This window comes from Macaca mulatta, chromosome 11 (genome assembly GCF_049350105.2).
Source record: "Macaca mulatta isolate MMU2019108-1 chromosome 11, T2T-MMU8v2.0, whole genome shotgun sequence".
Taxonomy (NCBI): Eukaryota; Metazoa; Chordata; class Mammalia; order Primates; family Cercopithecidae; genus Macaca; species Macaca mulatta.
Window position 1 is genome coordinate 6,828,997 of NC_133416.1, and position 22,276 is coordinate 6,851,272.

At 48.7% G+C, this 22,276-nt stretch overlaps 1 protein-coding gene across 5 annotated transcripts in view; it reads right to left on the minus strand.

Moving 5' to 3' along the window:
- Nucleotides 1-22,276, minus strand: part of ANO2 (anoctamin 2) — a 393,019-nt gene that overhangs the window by 348,648 nt on the left and 22,095 nt on the right. The window lies entirely within an intron of this gene.

Genomic DNA, 22,276 nt, shown 5'->3' on the forward strand with positions numbered 1-22,276 from the left:
TAATATCCTAAAACAGAAAACAACCCTAACATCCATCAACAGTACAATGGATAAGGAAAATGTGGTACATTCAAACGATGAAATACTATCTAGTAATGCATAAACCACGACTATACACGACCATATAGATGAATCCCACACACTTAATGTTGGGCAAAAACAAAAGTCAGAAACAAAATACATATTATACTATTCTATTTATATAAAGTTCAAAAACAGGCAAAACTCATCTGTGATGCCAGAAGTCAGAATAGTCATGACCTCTGAGTGGTGGGGGTGAGGTCATGACTGGAAGGAGGTCAAAGGGGGACTTCTGGAAAGCTGGAAATGTTCTATTTCTTCATCTGGATGGCAGTTCCTCTAGTTTGTCCATTTAGTGATAATTCATCAAGTTGTACACTAAAAATTTGTGTACTATTCTCATATATGCTATACTTCCAAAAGAGGCTTTTTTAAAAGCCCAGCTATAAAGGAGAGGAGAATGAGAAAGCCATAGCTAGAGGGGGTAATGGGGTTTAGAAAGAGCAGTTTCTCGAGGAAAAAAGTTGAGCCTGTAAAACCAAGCTGCAGCAGCCCAAGAAGCCGCTCGTCTCTCATGAAGATGGAAGAGACTCCCCCTGCTGTCCATCTGAGCCAGGACTCTGGAGTCTGCCAACACCTTGGCCACGCATAGTGAACTCAATGATCGGGACACTCACCTCTGGGTGATGCTTCCAGCTTAGAGGACTGGCAAACATCTCTTTAATTGTCATTCCTAATCACACCTCAGAGGACTGGAGACTTCATCTTATTAAGAATTCTAGCAACTCAGCCAAATAGCCAAAGTGCATGATTCCCATCTTCAGAGAGGAAACAGACACACTCAGTGGGTTAGCAGCTGTCCCCTAAAATCACATGGTCCCTCAGAGACCTTGGACTCTGAGATGCTCAGTCAGGCAACTCCACAGTGCCAGGGGAATAAGAAAGCAGTCCTGTGTCATGCAAAGTCACAGACCTCAACCGGAGCCCCAGCTTAACCCCTGCAAGCCTCTGTTTCTGTAAAATGGGAATAATAATCTAACAACAACTGCTACTTCACAACAATTTTGTTAATATAGACGTTTGGCATGGACTCAGGTGACCAACAAATGTTTGTTCCCTTTCTCCTCTCCTTTCCCTAGGGAAACAGAAGGTTCCTAAAAGAGAGAAACAGCTCCATTTTGCAAAGAGCTCTGCAAACCAGGGATGCCAAGGTCCCTCGGATTCCAGATGACTGTTCTCAGAACCATGCCATCTGCTGGTGCAGCACTGAATCTGCCCGTCTCCAGGACAGCGCATCCCTTTTCCTTCGCACAGTGGTTGCTCAGTTTATGCATATGGGTTTCTGTGTTTCTACATGGTTTGGGTGTGTGCGCTTTTCCCAGATCAGGGAGGAGGGACGGTGGGAGAGGGAACACACAGCAGCACAAGTGTCTGTGTTTGTGTTTCAAGCTGCAGCTGTTTATTTCCCCAGATGAATTTAAAAATCATTCCAAATTCATCAGCATCTTCTGAGGAACCCTCCTAGCTAGCAACATGTTCAATTCTCCAAAGCTGCGGTGGGTAGGAAGCAAGAGAACTGGGAAGGGGGACAGGATGCCTCGGTTCAGTCTGTCAGCAGTTCCCCGTCACCCAAGTTCTGATGGTTTCTCGTAAGCAGTATCCAACTCAACCCGCATCACAGCCCTGGATTTCAATGTAATCAGGGACAACCAAGAGCCCTGAGAGGATGGCGAGGCACCACTACACCCAGTGTCATCTTCTAGCTCTGGCTCAAGGTAAAGAGTGAGGAAAAATGCAGGCGAGCTGAGACTCCCTGGAAGACAGGGTTGTTTGGATCAGGCATCCATTTCTGAGCCCCTCCTAGTCACGAGAGATTTAACTTTCCATGCCCAGTGTTTAGCCCCCATCTAGAGGGCAGAGGACAATTTAAAATGCATTTGTGAATTGGAGTATGTTACTGAACTTCCACGGGCCTCCATCTGTAAAATGAGACCCCGATTAAAGACTCTCAAAGGTCCCTTCCAACTCTGACTTTCTGAGTCATCGAGGGCTTACCATAAAATAAAATGAAAAAAGAAAAAAAAAACTAAAGTGAACTCTGCCTTTAAAAAAAAAATGGGGGAGCATTTGCTCTGCCTCTGCATTTAACATGTGGCCCCTGCCATCCTGGCACAGCTTGACCACGACCCCCTTCCCCATGGGTGGGGCCCAGACAGGAAATGGCCAAGCACACAGCATCTTCCCAATGTCCCCTCTGGCGCTCGGTCACTTCATCTGCTGAGTATTTAATTAGAACTGGTGATGGCTGTTTGGAAAGCGTCAAGGCCAAGAGGGCAGGAAAGCGTCTCCTTGTTCTCGGCTCAGGAGACTCAGAGAAAGCCCAACAGCTGGGACAGGTCTCAGTCTAGGTCATTCCCCTGCCGGCAGCACTTTGATGGCTTTTTGTGTTCATCAATTCAGACGTTCTCCTGGGGAGGGCCTTGACTTCAGATGAGGTGGGGCCACTCTCAGCAGGGTCACTGACTCTCCTTGTCCCATTCCCGACATGGTTTGCTTTCTGAAGCCTGGAAATACACATTTCCACGCCAAGCAAGGCTGCAGCGGTGGCTGCAAAAGGGACCTGGAGATGTTAGCAAACCCAGGCAGGAAGTAACAATGAGCAGATTCAACCTGGAAAAATGCGGCCTTTGCATCTGGGGATAAATAATCAGAAACACAAATACTCAGGTGGGAGGGAGATGCTTGGAACAGGAAGCAGCCAGACAGCATTTGGACAGGAGCTTGCAATGTGATCTGGTGACAAAGAAACTGCTGGGGGATTCATGAGCTGGATGCATGGAGGTGATACCCCAACAAGAACAAGGAAGGAACAAGGGGGAGGCCAAGCAGCTGTTCTTTGCCTCCCTGGAGGCCACCGCTATGTGGACCAAGCGTTTGAGATGGCAGCAAGAAAGGTTTGGATCAGACTCTAGAAACACAGGGAGATATTATATGAGGGGATGGGCAAGCCCCCTCGGAAGAAGTTTGAAGGACCCCGACATGCACAGCCTGTCCAGAGCTGGGGCCACGGACGAGGTGACCTTCAAGCTTCTGAGGCACAAGACCGCATGATTCTGCAGAACACGGCGAGGTGACCTGCTCGGTAAGTGTTGCAGGAGACGAGATGGAGGAATTCAAACCAGCCAAAAATGGAACGGAAATTCAAGAACTGGGAAGAACCACATGACCTGTCCTGAGTTGGAGACGAAGCCGAGAAAGGAACTCCTATTTGCAGAGACACAGAATCCCTCCTCCTCAAAATGAGGCTCCAGAGACAATTCCCCCTGTATGTAAGACTCCGAGGGGCCAATCACACAGATGCCATTTGACTTATTCCTTTGCCAACACACAGTTGCTCTGGAGGGATTTCGGTTAGATCTTAGGAAGGACTTCCCTCCGGAGTTTTGAGATACTGCATGAGCGAGCAAACGAGGCAGTTTACATTCCCCCTTCCTGCAGTCAGTTTATAGGCTAGCTTCCACTCGGAGATGTGTAAGAGAAAACATCCCCTTCCACCACAGAATAGTGAGAAAGTTACAGTGCTCCTCACTTCGAACAAACTTGGTATCTGAAAGTCCAGGATTAAAAAGCAGATCAATTAGGTTGCTTATTCACTTTTTTAAAAAACTCATGATAACAAGCTATATTAATACACTTAAATTTGGATGTAAGTTTTAAGAATGGCATTCAAAATAGGAAGGCCGGACGAGATGGGTCATGCCTTTAATCCCAGCACTTTGGGTGGCTGAGGCAGGAGGATGGCTTGTAGCCAGGAGTTTGAAACCAGCCTCAGCAATATAGTGAGACCCTCATCTCTACAAAAGAAAAATTTAAAAATTAGCTAGGCGTGGTGGCCTGTGCCTATAGTCCCAGCTACCCAGGAGGCCCAGGCGGAAGATGACTTGAGCCCAGGGGTTAGAGGCTTCAGTGAGCCATGATCGCACCACTGCACTCCAGCCCGGCCAACAGAACAAGACTTAATCAGAAAGGGAAGGGAAGGGAAGGGAATGGGAGGGGAGGGGAGGGGAAAGGAGGGGAAGGGAGGGGAGGGGAGGGGAGGGGAGGGGAGGGGAGGGGAGGGGAGGGGAGGGGAGGGGAGGGGAGGGGAGTTCTAGCACAAACCAGGGCACAAAGGTGGATGACTTATTGATGGACCCAGGAATGCAAAGGTCTCTATGATTTTAGCTGAGTCTTTCTAAGGACCATCCAGCTTCCTGGTGAGGTATGTGACATGGGGGTCTTAGCTCTTGGCAGAGCTTTAGAGACTCTAGAAACAAGGAAGGACAAAGGCAGCTGTCTTTCTGAATGGAGACTCTCCACAGCACCGGACAATTGGGCAGTGTCAAAGTCTCATGCTGGTCTGTAAAGCTAGGCCAGAAGAGGAATGGGGAATAATTAGGATGGGAGATTACATCCAACTTATAGGTAGGTCATCCCAGAGGCCAGAAAAAGACAAAAGAGTTTGAGGGATCTTTGGATCAAATATTAAGAAACTCTAAGAACAGCTAATCCTGAGCTTCTGATGTATGTCAGGCACTGCATATATATCAGTATATGTATACTACAGTCAGTTTACAGGCTAGATTACACTCAGAGATATATCAGTATAATGCCTCAGTATAGTGATACATTATATCATTTAATTATTTGTTTATTGGGCAAATATTAAGCACCCACTATGCACCATCCTTCTTCAAACAATTCAGCCAGATTACTTTTACAGAGAAGAAAACAGAAGTGATGTGAAGTACCATATAATTTCCCCACAGTTATATGTGCTTTAGTGGTTCAGCTGAAATTCAGATTCCGGCTGGCAGTCACACTGTGCTTTGCACCAGAACATTCTTCTTCAAGAAACCTTCCCAGCTCTGCCACTCTTCGTTCCAAAAATCACAGTAAGACAGCTAGGATGTGCAAAGATGTGTGTGTGTGTAGACACAATTGGCAATTATCCAAACTGGCACACATGATGGGTGGTAGCACAGATAAACCACAGCCCTTTGGTCCTTTGGTCCTGGAGGGATTTGTACTCTGCATTTGAGGGTGGAAGATTCAGCATATCTGTGTAATTCAGCTTGGTTTAGACTAAGATTAACGACTCAATTAGCTCCCACTTCTGAGCATCCTAGCAGCAGGAAGGAGTGACCCAGAATGCAGGAGGCGGTGAACAGATTAAGCACTCACGCTCCCTGAGTAGCCCCCATATGGAGGAAACCCACACATGGACGTGGGTCATCCTGCACGACCCTGGGCGGTTTCCTGGCTTCTGCTTTCTTCGTTAAACACTGACCTTCCGAAACGTGCCCACCACATGATCATCCTCTTTCTCCACCCCAGAGCAATGCAGGCCTCTGCGCCTGCGGAGTGTTCCATCCCAAATGTTGCCTGGTGGCTGCAGCATTAGTCTCCAGTGTATGCAGCTTATGGAAGCTGGAGTGAAGAAGGGGGGACTCCCATCTGGGACCATGGTCTTTGAAAAAGGAAAGAGCCAATATGATGTGATTTCCAGAACCTGCACCACCTGCTGGTGCCCAATACACCGCCATTCACCTAAGGCTTTGATCCCTGAGAAAAATGCAGTTGCCACAAAGCAGGGTTACACTAAAGGGTCTGAATGAGCAGGATTGGAAGGAGGGAGAGTGATGGGAAAACCACACGGAAGGGGAGCCACAGAAGAGGAAGGCTGAGTGTGCCCAGGGCAGACGCCTCCCAGGCCCACCATCACCTCTCCTGATGCCTGTAGCAGGAATGAGCAGCACGCACACCTGTGGGTTTGTCCCAGTACTGCTCCCGGGGGGGGAGCTGATACTCCACACCGTCCCATCCTCCCTGCCACAGCCCCAGGTGGCTCCTGGCACCACACGGCCCCGACACGCCACAGCACCTGATGCTCCTTCCCAATCTTCAAATTTTGCAGTGTCATCCTGTAGCCTTGCTCCCCCTGGGAAGCCTTGCTACCTCTCACCCCTGCCTGCTGGCTCCAGACCCATACACCTGTCTCAGGGGCCGTCCTGAGCAGACTGATTCTCACCACGAACACAGCCCATGGGTAATTAAAAGGTATCAGCAGGGATCCAGCTCTTCCCAACCCACAACCTCCCACCTAGGCTGAGAGGAGGGAAGACGGGGTCAGCAGAACAAAGGGAACAGGAAACAAAATGATATAACAGAGTCTGTAATCCCAGCACTTTGGGAGGCTGAGGCGGGCGGATCACAAGGTCAGGAGATCGAGACCACGGTGAAACCCCGTCTCTACTAAAAATACAAAAAATCAGCCGGGCGCAGTGGCGGGCGCCTGTAGTCCCAGCTACTCAGGAGGCTGAGGCAGGAGAATGGCGTGAACCCGGGAGGTGGAGCTTGCAGTGAGCGGAGATCGCGCCACTGCACTCCAGCCTGGGTACAGAGCAAGACTACGTTTCAAAAAAAAAAAAAAATGATAAGCAGAGGATACTCTCAAGTTCAGAGGTGTTCTCCTCCCCTGAACTTTCTTAAGTGGCTGACAATCCAAATGGTGGGAGCTAGGACTCCCCTTTCCCCATGCCAAACTCAGACGACAGGAACCTCATCCCTGGAGAGGGAGGACGTGGCAGTGACTGACAGCTCAGGCTCTCAGGGTCTGAATCCCTCACTGGCAGCAAGAGTTCCCGGGGGCTGAGGCTGGGGGATGACGCTGAAAGAACTGAAGGGAGCACCAGGTGCTGTGGCATGTCAGGGCCGTGTGGCGCCTGGGGCCACCTGGGGCTCTGGCAAGGGGGACGGTGTGGAATGTCAGCTCCCCCACCCCCCTGGGGGCCGGTGCTGGGATGACCCTGATCAAGTTATGTAACTTTGATTTTCTTCTCTGCAAACTAGGGGCAGTGGTAGTGTATGCTTCATGGAGTAGTTTTAAAGATTAAATGAGTTACTTTATGTTCCCAGCACGGTAGAAGCATCTGTTATTACTAATAACTTCAAAAGCAGAAATACAGCGATCAGAGAGGGAGGGGCCCAAGACTCATGAGGCCCCAGTGGCAGGAAAGAGAGAACAGGTACTCCTGGCAACACTGAATAGGAAATTCCTGATGACTGGAAAAGTAAGATCCCACCACCAGAGAAGACTTCAGGACAAGGAGACAGTTCCTGACATACTGTCCCCAGGAAATCGTGTCTGCGTCTTTTTTCTGAAGAGCCCATGACAAATCCAAGTCCATGACAACAGTAATCATTATGACCCTGGAATCTGCCCAATGGCACAGAGCCAGAGAGGGTTGAAAGAAAGAAGACAAGGCAAGAACTAGAGAAGAAGGAAGGGTGGAAAGAAAAAAATCTGCTAACACCCCAGGGCTAAACCTCTTTCCCCAACAGGTCACCAAATCCCCAAAACACTGGACCAGAGGGCGGCCTGTTCAGGGACTCGGGTTTACCCCACAGGTCTCCTCTCTCTCACCTTCTCTCCCCCATCCCTTCCTCCCACCCCGGGCTTTTAGCTCTGCTCTCTTTGGGCGTCTCCTCAGGGTGGGTGGCTCTGAGCAGGCTGCAGATTGCTGTGGTGCTTTCTTCCCAGACTGAGGAAGGAGATGGGAGAACCAAAGGCAACACTGCTATTGAATGAGAAGCAGGAATTGGAGAAGGTGTCAGTGCGGGAAAAGGATAGGAGCTGATGCACAGAGATCCCAGGCTGCTATACATGGGACAGGGCTAGGAGAAGCCACCAAGAGTTTCCTCTCCAGTTGGCCTTCCCTGTCAACTCCAGCTCCTGGGCACCTCTGGTCCCTGGAGCAACTGTACAATGTATTATCTTTGATAGGTGTTTTGCTTTGAATCATTCAACAAACAGCACTAAAGGCTATTATATTATCAATGTGTCACACACTGTTAAAAAAAAAAAAATGAGGCTATCCATGGCGACTCACACCTGTAATCCCAGTACTTTGGGAGAAAGGAGGATCACTTGAGGCCAGCAGTTCAAGAGCAGCCTGGTCAAGAGCATAGCAAGACCCCATCTCTATGTTTCAAAAATAAAATAAAGGCCGGGCGCAGTGGCTCACGCCTGTAATCCCAGCACTTTGGGAGGCCAAGGCAGGCAGATCACGAGGTCAAGATTTTGAGGCCATCCTGGCCAACATGGTGAACAGTCTCTACTAAAAATACAAAAATTAGCCAGGTGTGGTGATGCATGCCTGTAATCTCAGCTACTCGGGAGGCTGAGGCAGGAGAATCACTTGAACCCGGGAGGCAGAGGTTGCAGTGAGCCAAGATCGTGCCACTGCACTCCAGCCTGATGACAGAGCGAGACTCTGTCTCAAAATGAATAAACAAATAAAAATAAAATAAATAAAATAGAAATAAAAATAAATTAGAAAGCCACAGTCTATGTTCTAAAAGTCTTCAATCCATCCAGGGACAAGCGTAGTTCCAGAGGATGTACTAGGCACTTTGGTAATATTGCCCGAGTACAGAACGAGGGGCATTAGATGATGGATGGATGCAACATAGCATCAAATAACATTTTTAAATAACAAGAAAGTCCCTTTTCAATTATCCTGCAAAAATAAAGTATCCGTTTGTTACCAATATGTCTTTAACCTCTCTGATGCTAGCTAAGCTTCCTTCTCAACAAAGAGTAAGCAGGTCCCAGTCTTGGACCTCCTGCAGTCAACAGTATCCAGCTAGAAATGAATGATATCGTTTTGTTCCTGTTGTGCCTATTTTTATAATTATTGTCTATCTGTTGGCCAGTGATATTGGTTCTCCATTTCTGATAATGACAGAATATTTCCCTTTAAAATAAATTTAAGTTTCAAAAGTGAGCCAATTGAACAAAAACATTCAGCAAATAATAGTCCGGATAGTAAATGGCTATGCCTAAAACTGTGACTCTAGTAAGTCATGGTATTCAAACTCATAATCATGGTATTCAAATAACTGGAATTTGTGAAACCTTTTACTCGGGGAGCCCAGAAAAGAGGCAATTGGCATATATGCCTTGAATTGTTAACTCTCTGTTCATGAATTTTGTAATTTCCTAACTAGACAGTAAACTCCCTGCACCTTCTCCCTTTGGGGATATCTCATCATTCATCAGGCAGTTTCATTCATTCAGAAAATAAGATGGAAATTCAACTCAGCTTATAAAGTAGGCAAAAAAAAAAAAAAAAAGGAAAATTGAAGCACAAAGGTAGACAGGGTGGGAGAGCCAACTTTGGCTTATTTTACGACACATTACAATTCATGAAGTATTTTGCCCATGAACGGTGTGGGATACAGATCCCAGATAAGAAAACAGACCCAGCATGGCTAAGAACCTTGCACGAAGACACACATCCGTGAACCTGGCCCTTCGCTTTCCACCCCCTAAGTTATTCTTGCTACATCATGCTGCTGGGGAGCCCAGTGGGGAAGGCAGCTCCCACACATACCACCGATGCTCTCAGCCTTCAGCAGGCAGAGCTGGGATGCCAGACCCTGCTCACAGGCGTGGCCTGAGTTGGTCTGAATGCAACCTCCCCAGCTCCACAATGCATCGTGAGAGCAGTACATAGCAACACACACAAACTCGTAACCACGCACGGGCCGCGTGCGTAGGGAGACAGCAGCAAACCCACACCAGCTCCGAGGACCCTGGGGCTTCCACTCTGAAGCCTTTGGGGGTTCCCATGTCTGAACAGAACAACAGAACAGCACACCCAACAAATTCCACTGCTTCTGCTTCCTGTTCCTGAAAAGGTACTAAGAATCACAGGTCCTCTCCGAGGCCTAAGAAGCCTTCATCCTCCAATGGCCTGTGGATGAGCTAAGTGCAAGTTCCCTGGGCCGGAAGAGCCCAGAAAAAAAGGGATAAACAACATTGGCTGAAATATCCACAGTCAAACAGACCCCAGCCCGTAACACCTGAGAATAATCAATTCCTGAGTGGAAACTCAACAAGGCAGTAATATGAATACCAGCAGTCACCCTATCCAAGCCGAGAGTCCGACTGCCCAGGGAGCTGGGCTGGACAGAGAGTCCAACTGCTGGCCACAGTGGAGTGGTTTGCAGCAGCCGAGACTCCCAACCCAGTGATGCTCAAGGAATGGTAAACACATTCTGGGAGACATCAGAATGGACCCAGGGTCCCCTAGGAGCCATTAGGCCATAAATGTCCATTCCCATGAATCATCATGGAACTCTCTGACTTTAGCTAAGCTCCTGGGCAAGCCAAGAGAGATAAGAGAACGTGAGGCCTCCTAAGGGCATGCCCCGCTCAGCAGACAGTGACACAGCTAACAGCCCCAACAGCTGTTCTTCCTTCCTTTTGCTTCCATTGTAACTTTCGCTTTGTTTTCCCTTACAATTGTGTGCACAGAACAGGGAAGGCTGGGAATAAGTGGGACGCACCATTGCTCATATTGGTGCCTGGATGTAAACAGCAGCATTATCTCCTCTGGAGAATGGCCTTCACTCCACACAGATTCATGAGTCCACTCAGAACAAGAGTCGTCGGCCTTTTGAGCAGAATGCATCATTATGTGCTGTAGGTCGACAGAATAGCAGAGCAGGAAGGGGCCTTGGAGACTGGTGGGAGCTAGGAGAACACCCACAGCTCATGATGCTGTTTGCAAGATCCTTTACAAAGGTCCTTAACGTACCAACGTGCTTAATTCCACCATTAAAACTAGGAACAATTCTGTAGAAAAACCCTCAACCCAAACTAAGCCTAGAAATTAAACATGATTGGCCAATTCCACATGCTCTCATTAATATTCTTTCACTTCTCACCCACTCCTTTTGCCCTCAGCAAGTACTTACTGGCAGGCAAGGAGTAACAGCTTCCAAAGGTTTCACAAAAAGATCTGTTAGAACAACTGTAAATTGAGAAAACTATCTTTATTCATGTTACTTTTTAGTAAATTGCAAAAACATTATCAATGTTTTTATTTTGGTATAGACTGCCTCAGTCCAAGTCATGGGAAGACGGCACTGTCAGATACACAGCTGGAGAATCCCTGATTTCACACCCAACCTTCTCTTTTTCCAGAACAGAAGTCGAGATCCAGAAAGAAGCCAGTTGGCAGCAGACAAGGTCCTAGAACCCAGGTCTTCCAGTGCTCAGCTCCCTTCTTGGGTTCAGGCACACCATGGACTAAATGACATGCTTCCAAAGCGCAGTTAGCCATGCACATGGAGCGGCAGCCGCACGCAGGAGCCCAGCATCATCCCGTGCTCCACGAGTGCACCTGCAGCAGGACTCCAGGAGCCCTCTCCGGCCAATGCGTCCCCAGAGAGCAGGTGGCGGCCGTTCCCATTTGATCTCCCTTCATACAGCAGCCAGGCAAGACTACCACGCTCTACCTAAGGCTTCTCCTAGGCTTTGGGGAATATGTTCCAGGGTTTGTAAGCATTTGGGGGCCATGGAATGGAACCTCAGGACAGTCTGATGAAATCTATGGACCCCTCTCAGAATGTTTTTAAATGTATAAAATAATTATCCAGGGCAACAGAGAGACTAAATGTATAGAAATAGAGTTATCCAAAGAGTTAAATATAAATTTTTGATGTAGTAATAGACTTCCTTCTCTATTAACACATGAAATAATGAGACCTAGAGATGCATCTAAAAATTAACATAATTTCTAAGTAGAAATGACTCTAATTTGTTTTCGAGATTTGTGCAACAAATTTGATGTGATACAAATCTATGTGTTCGTTATTGTTATTGTTTTGTTGTTGTTGTTTTGTTTTTTGAGACAGTCTCACTCTGTCACCCAGGCTGGAGGGCAGTGGCACAATCTCGGCTCACTGCAATCTCCACCTCCTGGGTTCAAACAATTCTCATGCCTCAGCCTCTGGAGTAGCTGGGATTACAGGCACGTGCCACCACGTCTGGCTAATTTTTGTATTTTAGTAGAGACAGTTTCACCATGTCAGCCAGGCCGGTCTGGAACTCCTGACCTCAGGTGATCCACCCATTAAGGCCTCCCAAAGTGCTGGGATTACAGGTGTGAGCCACTGCGCCTGGCCTCCATGTGTTATTTCTACTAGTGACAGTCACAGGAACTCATCTTAATGTAGGTTTTTGCCTATATCATTAACTGAAGTAGATACTAAATGTCAGTTAAATGTTGATGAAAATAAAGATGTAATTTTCTAGTGTTCAAGTTTGTGGATTCTAACCCTGAATTCTATCCACAAAACCCTCAAGATTCAAGAACCCCTGATACTGTCACATGGCCCCAGGAGTCATCAGATATAAGCACCCTAAGAAGCTGTCCAGGGGTAGCAGGGAGACTGTGTCTGCAGTGAAGGAGGGACACTTAAGGCTGAAGTAGCCCCAAGAACCACCCTCATCATCTGGCAAGCCCAGATATAACCACTCTGTGCATCCTCAGACCTCAAAGCCTCAAAGACTGTCTACCACGTACACCACCCACTTCAGCTAAACCTTTCAAACTTGCACAGTCCACGCCAGCAACTCAGCATCCTGAGGGCGAATTCTTCCTGGAGATCTGACAGGGGTAGGAAACACCGCTCACCCACTCCTGCTGGACCCCAGCGTCTGGGGGCAGGGAGAGGGAAGGTGATTTCACCCAGACCTTCAAAACACAGTTAAGCCTACCCAGTCCGTCGGACCATCGGTCACTCTCCCAGGACTCTTCTCACCTCTGTTACTGCACTTTTAGACCCTATTGTGTGATTCTCCCAGGTCAGGTCTGCTTCCCTTGAAAGCAGGGGCCACGTCTTATTCACCTCGGCATCCTCAGTTCCCAGCCCACCCCGGACCTAGCACCTAGTAGGTGCTCAGTAAATGTCTGCTACATTAAAAGCAGGAGAGAGGGGCCAGAGGCCGAGCCTGGCAGGTCCCTCCTGGCAGCTGCTTTACAGCTGCTGTGACTGCCCAACCAGCCCCAGACCGACAAAGGCCCTGAACTTATCAAGTGATGGATGGAGAAGGGCTTTCGCCCTCAATGTTCGTCTCAGAGCCCAAAACATCTAGCAGTGCCGCGAAGAGGGATGATTAGCAAGACAGAGACCGACTGTCCCCCAAGTCTCTCTTCACCAAATGCAGACATTGATGTGAATGACAGTAGGAAGCACAGATGATACTCAAGATATTTAACAACCAGCATAACATACGGTGAATCAGGGCAGGCACCAGCCACGAACAGCAGGTACAGTTATACCAGGAATACCAGTAGGACAGGGAGATAATAACTTTGCTAGGAGAAAGACTAACGCAAGAAAGCCAGACGCCCGTGGCTTATTTGTCTGCATAGACTCTATAATGTCAGTATTTAATCCGATTAAGGCATTAACCAGCAGTGTGACCTTGTACCAGTCACAGGCTCTCTCTGGGCTTCAGTTCCTGCTCTAAGACGAAATTGAAAGAAATTATCTCAAGCTGTTACGACTGTAATGTCCTATGATCCCACCTTCTCACACATCACAGGTGGCACCTGGTAACAAAGAAAATCAGCAAAGCACACAGCTGGCTAAGGTGATGCACAGACCAGAAACCCTTGACAAGGACAATCGCGACGTTTGCTGAGCCGTGCCATCTGGTGCTGCAGTTTGGGATATGGCATGTCAAAGCCCAGAAACCTCCTTCCAGCCCCGTCTGAGGAATCCTACAAATCTCCAGAAGCAACGTGTCAGTTGGTAAAAGACTCCAGACATAAAGGACTTGGAAAAGAGCCACACCCAGCTCCCTTCTTCCTCCTTGTAAACCCTCAGCCTGCTTTTCACTAGACCCACTGCCCAATTTTGTACAAAACCTGGACAGTGTTCATCTCCGTGGCTGGATGAGTGCCACCCCTGGGGAGTACAAGATAATAAAGAACGAGAGGAGCAGAAGCAAGACCTTGTTTCAAGGCGCAGCCCTGCTGCTCACCCGCTTGACAAGGTGCTTTACGTTTCCTAGTCAGTGAGAAAGCACACCAGCTGCTCTAACCTCCTCAGGGTTGGGGAGGTTGGGGTGGGGGGTGCTAAAAGGAGCATCAGAGGAGAATGCTGAAGGTTAATGTTCTCATTATAGAATCTTTGGAGATGGAAATAGACATGCACCTGGGTTTGGGGGTTCGGGGGCTTCCCTTGCCCCTCCCTGCTTTCCCTGTGCATCCCCACCCCAGGCTGCCTGGAGGCACCCCCTCTGAGATCAAATCCAGCCCTACTGTGCCTGCCTCTCCTCAGCTGTGTGGTCTCATAGGCAGGGACTGCAGGGTTCTTTGTTGTGTTCCTCAAAGATCCCCTGGGGTAGGAAAGAGGCAAGGGAGAAGCCCAAGGCCCCAGCCTGCTGCCTGGAGGTGGGACAAGTGGGACAGGAACACAGCCAAGGCCAGGGGGAAATCGTCGCATCTTCCCCAGTCATTAGTGTGGGCAGCAGCGGCACGACTGTTCCCTACACTCAGGAGAGCACCACAGCGGCACCAACAAATAGTAGAGACGAGGGCATCATTAAAACCCACATTTGCATTTTCCCTGCATTTGCTACATCCTTTCCTAGAACACACGCCCCCATCCCACTCCAGAGGAGAAAACAGACTCATTTTATAATGGAGTCAGTGGGGGCCTGGAGATCCCCATCCCACAGAAATACACCACTCCTCCATCCAGCACCAGCAGCCTGCCCTCTGTGGATGCCCAAGGCAGAGCAATGGGGAGGGAGGCCTCCAGGGGACGCTGTCACCCTGGAAAACCAAACAGCAAGGTTTTCCTAAGGATTCTAAGCCCTAGTTTCCCCAGCAAAGCAAAACCAAAGCCAGACTTGAGAATGATAAGAGGAGAACTGCTTCAAGACAAATTTTATACAGGCAAGAGTGAGGAAGACAGCGGCGAGTCTGAGTGTTCGCCCTGTGAGGCGATGGACTGAGCTGGGTCCCAAAAAATGGTCACCCAGGGCCAGCCTGTGCTTCAGAGGCCACAGAGCAGCCTCCAGCGAGAGCAAAAAGCCCAGACTCCAGTGGGCTTACGGCCCTGGCGCCACATGCTCCTTCTGGAAAGGGAGAACAGGTACTCCATAAATCGGTCCCGCTTTGAATAAGTAACTGCTGGCCTCTGCAGAGAATCTCCATGAACTCTGGGGAGGGAGGAACAGAAAACTACTATAAAGTGCTTGGTTCATTCTCCCTGGGATGACAAGGATCCTAGAAGCTCTAAAGCTCAGACGGGGTGCAAATCCCAGCAGGACCCCTTAGTGGCCGTATGACCTTGGCCAAGCCAGTTGGCTTCTCTCCTCCAAGCTAATAACACCCCCTTGCAGGGTATCCATGAAGACTAAATGAGCACCAGTGAAAGCAAAACCACACATCATGAGGCTCAAAAAAGGCACTCAGAAAACTCTGTTTTCTTCCTTTAAACCATAGATTAAATCTCGCTCTAAAGACAGAATTTCTGAAAGCCACCCCCACCTCTTCCTGAAAAGGAGGTGGGAAAGTGGGATGGCAACAGAGCCCGAGAAACAGTGGCAGCTGGTTTTAAGAAAGCGAAGCCTTTGGGAGGCCGAGGCAGGCAGATCACAGAGTCAGGAGTTCGAGACCAGCCTCACCAACATGGTGAAACCCTGTCTCTACTAAAAATACAAAAATTAGCTGGGCGTGGTGGCGGGCGCCTGTAATCCCAGCTACTCAGGAGGCTGAGGCAGGAGAACCACCTGAACCCGGGAGGCGGAGGTTGCAGTGAGCCGAGATTGCGCCACTGCACTCCAGCCTGGGCGACAGAGTGAGACTCCATCTCAAAAAAGAAAAAAGAAAACAGAAAGCGAGACAACATTCTGATTTTCTCAGTCCTCTCCACTAAATGGGTCTCATGGGAGGACACGACATCACACACCCAAGATGTCCCCCGGCCACCTTCGGCTCAGTGCTGCAAGTCAGGTTGAGATGCCAGACACCCAGGCTCTGCCAGACCTACAGGGTGAGGAGTCAGGGGTCAGAGACACCTCATGGCATAGGAGGAGGGAGTCTCCTCTCTACAGAGAAAGGATTTGGGCCATTCCTGGATTCGCAACTGATACCAAGACAGAGAGGAGAGCTCCACCTCCCGAAAGCAGTGTGGGCCCCCAGGCTTCCCTGATGGTATGCTGCCCCCTCCAAGAACAGCCCACAGACCTGCTGGAGATGCCAGGCCACACTGACTTTTTATTTATTTTTTTGAGACAGAGTCTCGCTCTGTCGCCCAGGCTGGGGTGCAGTGGCCAGATCTCAGCTCGCTGCAAGCTCCGCCTCCCGGGTTTACACCATTCTCCTGCCTCAGCCTCCCGAGTAGCTGGGACTACAGGCACCCGCCACCTCGCCCGGCTAGTTTTTTGTATTTTTTAGTAGAGACGGGGTTTCACCGTGTTAGCCAGTATGGTCTCGATCTCCTGACCTCGTGATCCGTCCCTCTCGGCCTCCCAAAGTGCTGGGATTACAGGCTTGAGCCACCGCGCCCGGCCCACAATGACTTTTAAAGCCAACTTCTGCTATCAGTTCCCTGGTCCCCCAATCTCAAGAAAGCCAGCCCCTAGCAAGGGTGCACCTGGCCTTTCTGTCATGCCGTCTTCTCCGTTTCCAATGTCAGCTATCTAGCTGCCCACAAGGATAAAGTTTGGGGCCATGTCCACTAGGATTTCAGGGCCTGCAAGGCGAGAGAAGGCCTTTAACTCAAAGTCTACAAACACGTCTTCCTGGCTTCCACAGGACTGCCCTGTGCCTGGTTTTCAGACTCCTCTCTCAGGTGCCCCGGTTGACACCCGTGCACGTGAGTCTCTGCCTCTGCCCTGCTCGCTCTCTGGGTCAAAGCAGGAGGTTTCTTTAAGAGAGAGTGGGAGGAGGTGGGCCGACCAGACCTCCCGAGAGCTGTGTCAGAGCCTGTTCAGCTTACCCACTCCCAGTTCCGCCAAGACTACAGGAAACTCTCTGGACACTCGAGGCTGGGGCAGCCTCCTGAACTGCTTACATCAGCCTCCCACTCTGACGCGATGCACAGCACCACAGGTGGCCCTCATTTCTATGAACTGGAAGTGAGGGTGCAGAATCTCTGTCACCCGTAAGCATCTCCAAGGATGACTTTAAATGAAATTCTAATCAAATGGTCAAACTAAGAAAGCAAATGTCCATACTTTAAAGATATTTGATAAAATACATTGTCTTTAGAATATGAACATGGGCAATATCAATACATGGAAATATGCACAAAAAATGAAAAAGTGAAATGCCAAATGGGAGGTATGCACCAATTATCATCCTGTCAAAAGCATGCCCAGCTATCAAGGAGAGTGGGAAGTGAATTCTCTGATAGTCAAACAGAGTTCATTGGATGCAAATTCTTTTGATCCGTAAGGCTAAGTGAATCATTTTTAATGGGTCTCTGATAGGAACCCATTTGCTCTCCATTTGCCTTAAAGTTAATGCACCTGGAGCCTAAAAGCTAGCCCAACTCAGAAGGGTGGGTCAGCGGAGCAGGTGGGGACACTGCACCTACGCTTCAGACCGCCACCAGGTGCAGTCAGGCAAGTCTCCCTCTCCTGCGAGGCGCCATTCCAGGCCGCTGCTCACAGCCACGGCCGAGCATCTTAACATGGTGAAAAGTCGTTCAGAACCTCACAGGCTCCAGCTGATGAATCTCCAACCACGGTTTAACACCAACATGGCATGGAGGGAGCGGGGGTATCACAGAACGCTGGCCCCAAAGGAGGCGATGATTCATTCTCCATCCTTTTTTGCAGTGGCACACAATTGGAGGCAACCTAAGTGTCATTATTACAAGGGGAGTGACTAGGTACACGGTGGTGGCTGCAAAACTGCTCATTCATAAAAATAATGGAGTCTGGCCAGGCACTGTGGCTCACCCCTCTAATCCCAGCACTTTGGGAGGCTGAGGTGGATGAATCTCTTGAGGTCAGGAGTTCAAGAACAGCCTGGGCGACATGGTGAAGCCCCCCGTCTCTACAAAAAAAATGCAAAAATTAGCTGGGCATGGTGGCACACACCAGTGGTCCCAGCTACTCAAGAGGCTGAGGCAGGAGGATCACTGGCACCTGGAAGTTGAGGCTGCAGTGAGCTGAAATCACACTGCTGCAATCTAGCCTGGGTGACAGAGTGAGACCTGGTCTCAAAAATAAATAAAAATGAAATAATGGAGTCAATGTACATGCAGAATGTGAATGGATCTGAAAAATAAAGTGCTAGAGAAAAAAGTAAAAAAAACAGAATGGGCTATAAAACAGTACCTTCTATGTAAATTAAGAATGCATACAGTTCTGAGAAACTGTCACCACCAAGAGAAGTCTAAGGACAACTCTGAATAGAAAAATCGGCCAGGCGTGGTGGCTCACGCCTGTCCAGCACTTTGGGAGGCCGAGGCGGGTGGATCACCTGAGGTCAGAAGTTCAGGACCAGCCTGGTCCACATGGTGAAACCCCATCTCTACTACATATACAAAAATCACAGGTAGTCGCCTGTAATCCCAGCTACTCGGGAGGCTGAGGCAGGGGAATTGCTTGAACCCGGGAGGCGGAGGTTGCAGAGAGCCGAGATGGCGCCATTGCACTTCAGCCTGGGGAACAAGAGCAAAAACTTCATCTAGGGAAGGGAAGGGGAGGGAAGGGAAGGGAAGGGAAGGGGAGGGGAGGGGAGGGGAGGGGAGGGGAGGGGAGGGGAGGGGAGGGGAGGGGAGGGTCGCAGCAGGTTAAAAAAAAAAAAGGCAGCAGTAAGGAAATCTGAAGAAAGTGTAAATCTTAGTTAATGATAATGTGCCAATATTAGTTCATTAATTGTAACAAATGTATCCTATTAATGTAAAGTGTTAATGTAAAGTGTTAATAATACAGGAAACTGGGAATGGGGTAGATGGAAACGCTGTACAGTCTTCCGATTTTTCTGTAAGTCTAAAACTGTTCTACACAATAAAGTCTTTTTTTTTTTTAATTAAAAAACAAACACTATATCTTTTCCAGAATGATGACACCTTGGAATGACTGCCTGCGAGGTAGCAAGCAGAGCAGCGTCAGGGGGAGATTTAAACAGATAACCCACGAGTTCTTGTGCAGACCAGTGATAGTAATATGCCATATGGTTGAAAAGTAGGGTAAACTCAACCTTTTGCATTCGAGGTCCCAACACTGATCATAATAACCACCTTTTGGAAGACAGAGACAACACTGCCAGACAGTAGGCCACAATAAGAGGTGGAGGCTCTGATGACAGGGATGCTGGGGGAGGCTGCGCGAACTGGAGTAGCCTCATGCAAAAGTGTTGAGGGGCCTTGAAGCCATGGGTGGGGGCTGGGAGGGAGGAGTCTGGGACAGGAACAGGAACAACAGGAACAACTACCCAGGACCCCAGTCTAACACTGGTCAGTCCCAAGAGCCATCTCTGTGCCCTCCAAAGCAGGGAACATCCGACAGAAACCAGAATGAAGCATGGTGGAGAGACGGGGGCAGTCGAGATGGGCAATGGTGTTGATTGTAGCATTAAGGGTGGACAGGACCATTACATTTTAATTTCAAATCCACAGTGAATAATTTTTAGTGTATGTCCCCAATATTTCATTGTACACGCTAAGAAAAAAAAAAGTATGCATTGTTGAACTGAAATTCAGATTTAACTAGGCATGCTGCATTTTTGTTTGCTAAACCTGGCAACTGTAAATAATAATAATAGCAGTAATATTCATTGTTAGTGTTCTAGGTACGTTATTTAGTTACCTTGTTTCATCTTCATAATAACCCACTGAAGAAGGTACTGTTATTATTATTCTCTTTTTTTTTTTTTTTTTTTTTTTTTTTTGGAGACAGAGTCTTGCTCTGTCACCCAGGCTGGAGTACAGTGGTGCAATCTCGGCTCACTGCAACCTCCACCTCCAGGGTTCAAGCAATCCTCCTGCCTCAGCCTCCAGAGTAGCTGCGACTACAGGTGCGCACCACCACACCCAGCTAATTTTTGTATTTTTAGTAGAGACAGGTTTTCACCATGTTGGCCAGGCTGGTCTCAAACTCCTGACCTCAAGCAATCCACCCGCCTCACCGTCTGAGATGAATGCTGAGATTACAGATGTGAGCCACTGCACCCTGCCCTGTTATTTCCTTTTTATAGACCAGGAAGCTTTACCAAAAGGGTAAGGTAACCTGCCCAAGGTCATGAGCTAGTAAGTCAGGCCTGGAATGTGAACATATGTAATTGGCCTTAAGAGCTCACCCTCTTGAGCACTGCTTCCCAAATGAGCAGCTGAGTGAAGCCCTGGCCTCTGCTCCCTCAGACCCAACAACAGAGGTATGCACTACAGCTCCCACATTGGTAAGCTCCTGGAGCTCAGAATGCATCTTTACCATGGACACACCATGTTAGCAGATCCCAGGTGGAGCCACCAAGTGAGCTTTGGGTTTCGAAAAGTGAAATCAGCACTCCAACAGCAAGGAAGCCTAAAGCATCCCTGGGAGCACTCTCTTCCTACATGGGTGGAAAGCAGAAGAGTGTCTTCTGCCTTAAGGGTCTGGCAAAGCAGCACAGGCCGGCACCACGAGGCATGAGCCAGGCCACATGCCATTCTGCCTGGGGACCGGGGAAAGGAAAGGATGTATGACCTCTGGGGATCCCTTCCAGTTTGAGGAGAGCATTGACTTGAATCTTTTTTTTTTTTTTTTTTTTGAGGCAGAGTCTCCCTGTGTCACCCAGGCAGGAGTGCAGTGGCACGATCTCGGCTCACTGCAACCTCTGCCTCCTGGGTTCAAGCGATTCTTCTGCCTCAGCCTCCCGAGTAGCTGGGACTACAGGCAAGCACCACCATGCCCGCTGATTTCTTTGTATTTTTAAGAGAGACAGAGTTTCACCATATTGGCCAGGCTGGTCTTGATCTCTTGACCTCATGATCCTCCCACCTCGGCTCCCAGAGTGCTTGGATTACAGGCATGAGCCACCACACCCAGCCAACTTAAATCTTATAAGGCAGACTTCTGATGAAAATGACACCTCAAGCCTCAGCATGACACCTTTTAAAATCATCATGATAAGCATTTATTAAGCACCTACTATGTACCAGACGTTGTGCTGGAATTTTCATTACCCCATCTAATGATGAGGCATGTTTAAGTATAATCCAGCAAGGCATCTATTATTTTGCAGATAAGGGACCTGAGGCTCAGGGAGGTCACTCATATACTCAGCTGACACTTATTAAGCACCTATATGTGCCAGAGTCTGTCCTAGGTGCTGGGGATGTGCAGCGAACCAAACAAGATCTCTGCCTTTATGGAGCTAATGGGAGCACAGATAAAAAAACAAACAAACAAACAAAAGCCCATCATTGTTATTCCAGGTAGCAATGCTAAGTGTGATGAAGAAAAGTAAGGCAGGATTGAGGGACAGAGAGGGACGAGGTGGAGGTATTTTGGCTAGGATGGTCAGGGAAGATATCTGGAAGAAGACGACATTTGAGCAGGGACCTGAAGAGAGGGAATGTGATGCACAGGTCTGAGATAGAGTGCCCAAAGCAGAGAGGGCAATAGCACAAAGACCTGACAGGTCAAGGTGACCAGCCCACACCCAAGATGAGGCCCATGACCTGGAGAAGGGTAGGGAAGGTGGGAAGGGTAAGAATGAGTTTGGGGGAGATGGCAAGGGAAGGTCATTTTTTCTTTTCTTTTTTTTTTTATTTTTTTGAGACAGAGTCTCGCTCTGTTGCCCAGGCTGGAGTGCGGTGGCACGATCTCAGCTCACTGCAAGCTCTGCCTCCCAGGTTCACGCCATTCTCCTACCTCAGCCTCCTGAGTAGCTGGGAATACAAGCACCTGCCATCACGCCCGGCTAATTTTTTGTATTTTTAGTAGAGATAGGGTTTCACCATGTTAGCCAGAATGGTCTCGATCTCCTGACCTCGTGATCCACCCGCCTCGGCCTCCCAAAGTGCTGGGATTACAGGCGTGAGCCACCGCGCCTGGCAAGGGAAGGTCATTTTTAAAGGATCAGTGTGGTATGGATGGATGGATGGATGGATGGATGGATGGATGGATGCATGGGTGGGTGGACAGATGGATGGATGCATGGGTGGGTGGACAGATGGATGGATGAATGGATGGATGGGTGGATATGTGTATGAATGGATTTCCATAGATGCCCTTGCACTGACAGCAGGTGTGAGTATCCGTAGCTTATAGGTTGAAAAAATACGTCCAATGTCCCAACTGAGTTTCCAAATATATCTCAAATCAGCTCCCTCGGGGGTCCCAGACAAGCTCATTCCTTAGTGAAGGAGATTGATATAGAGGAATTTTATTCCAAAATTCAAC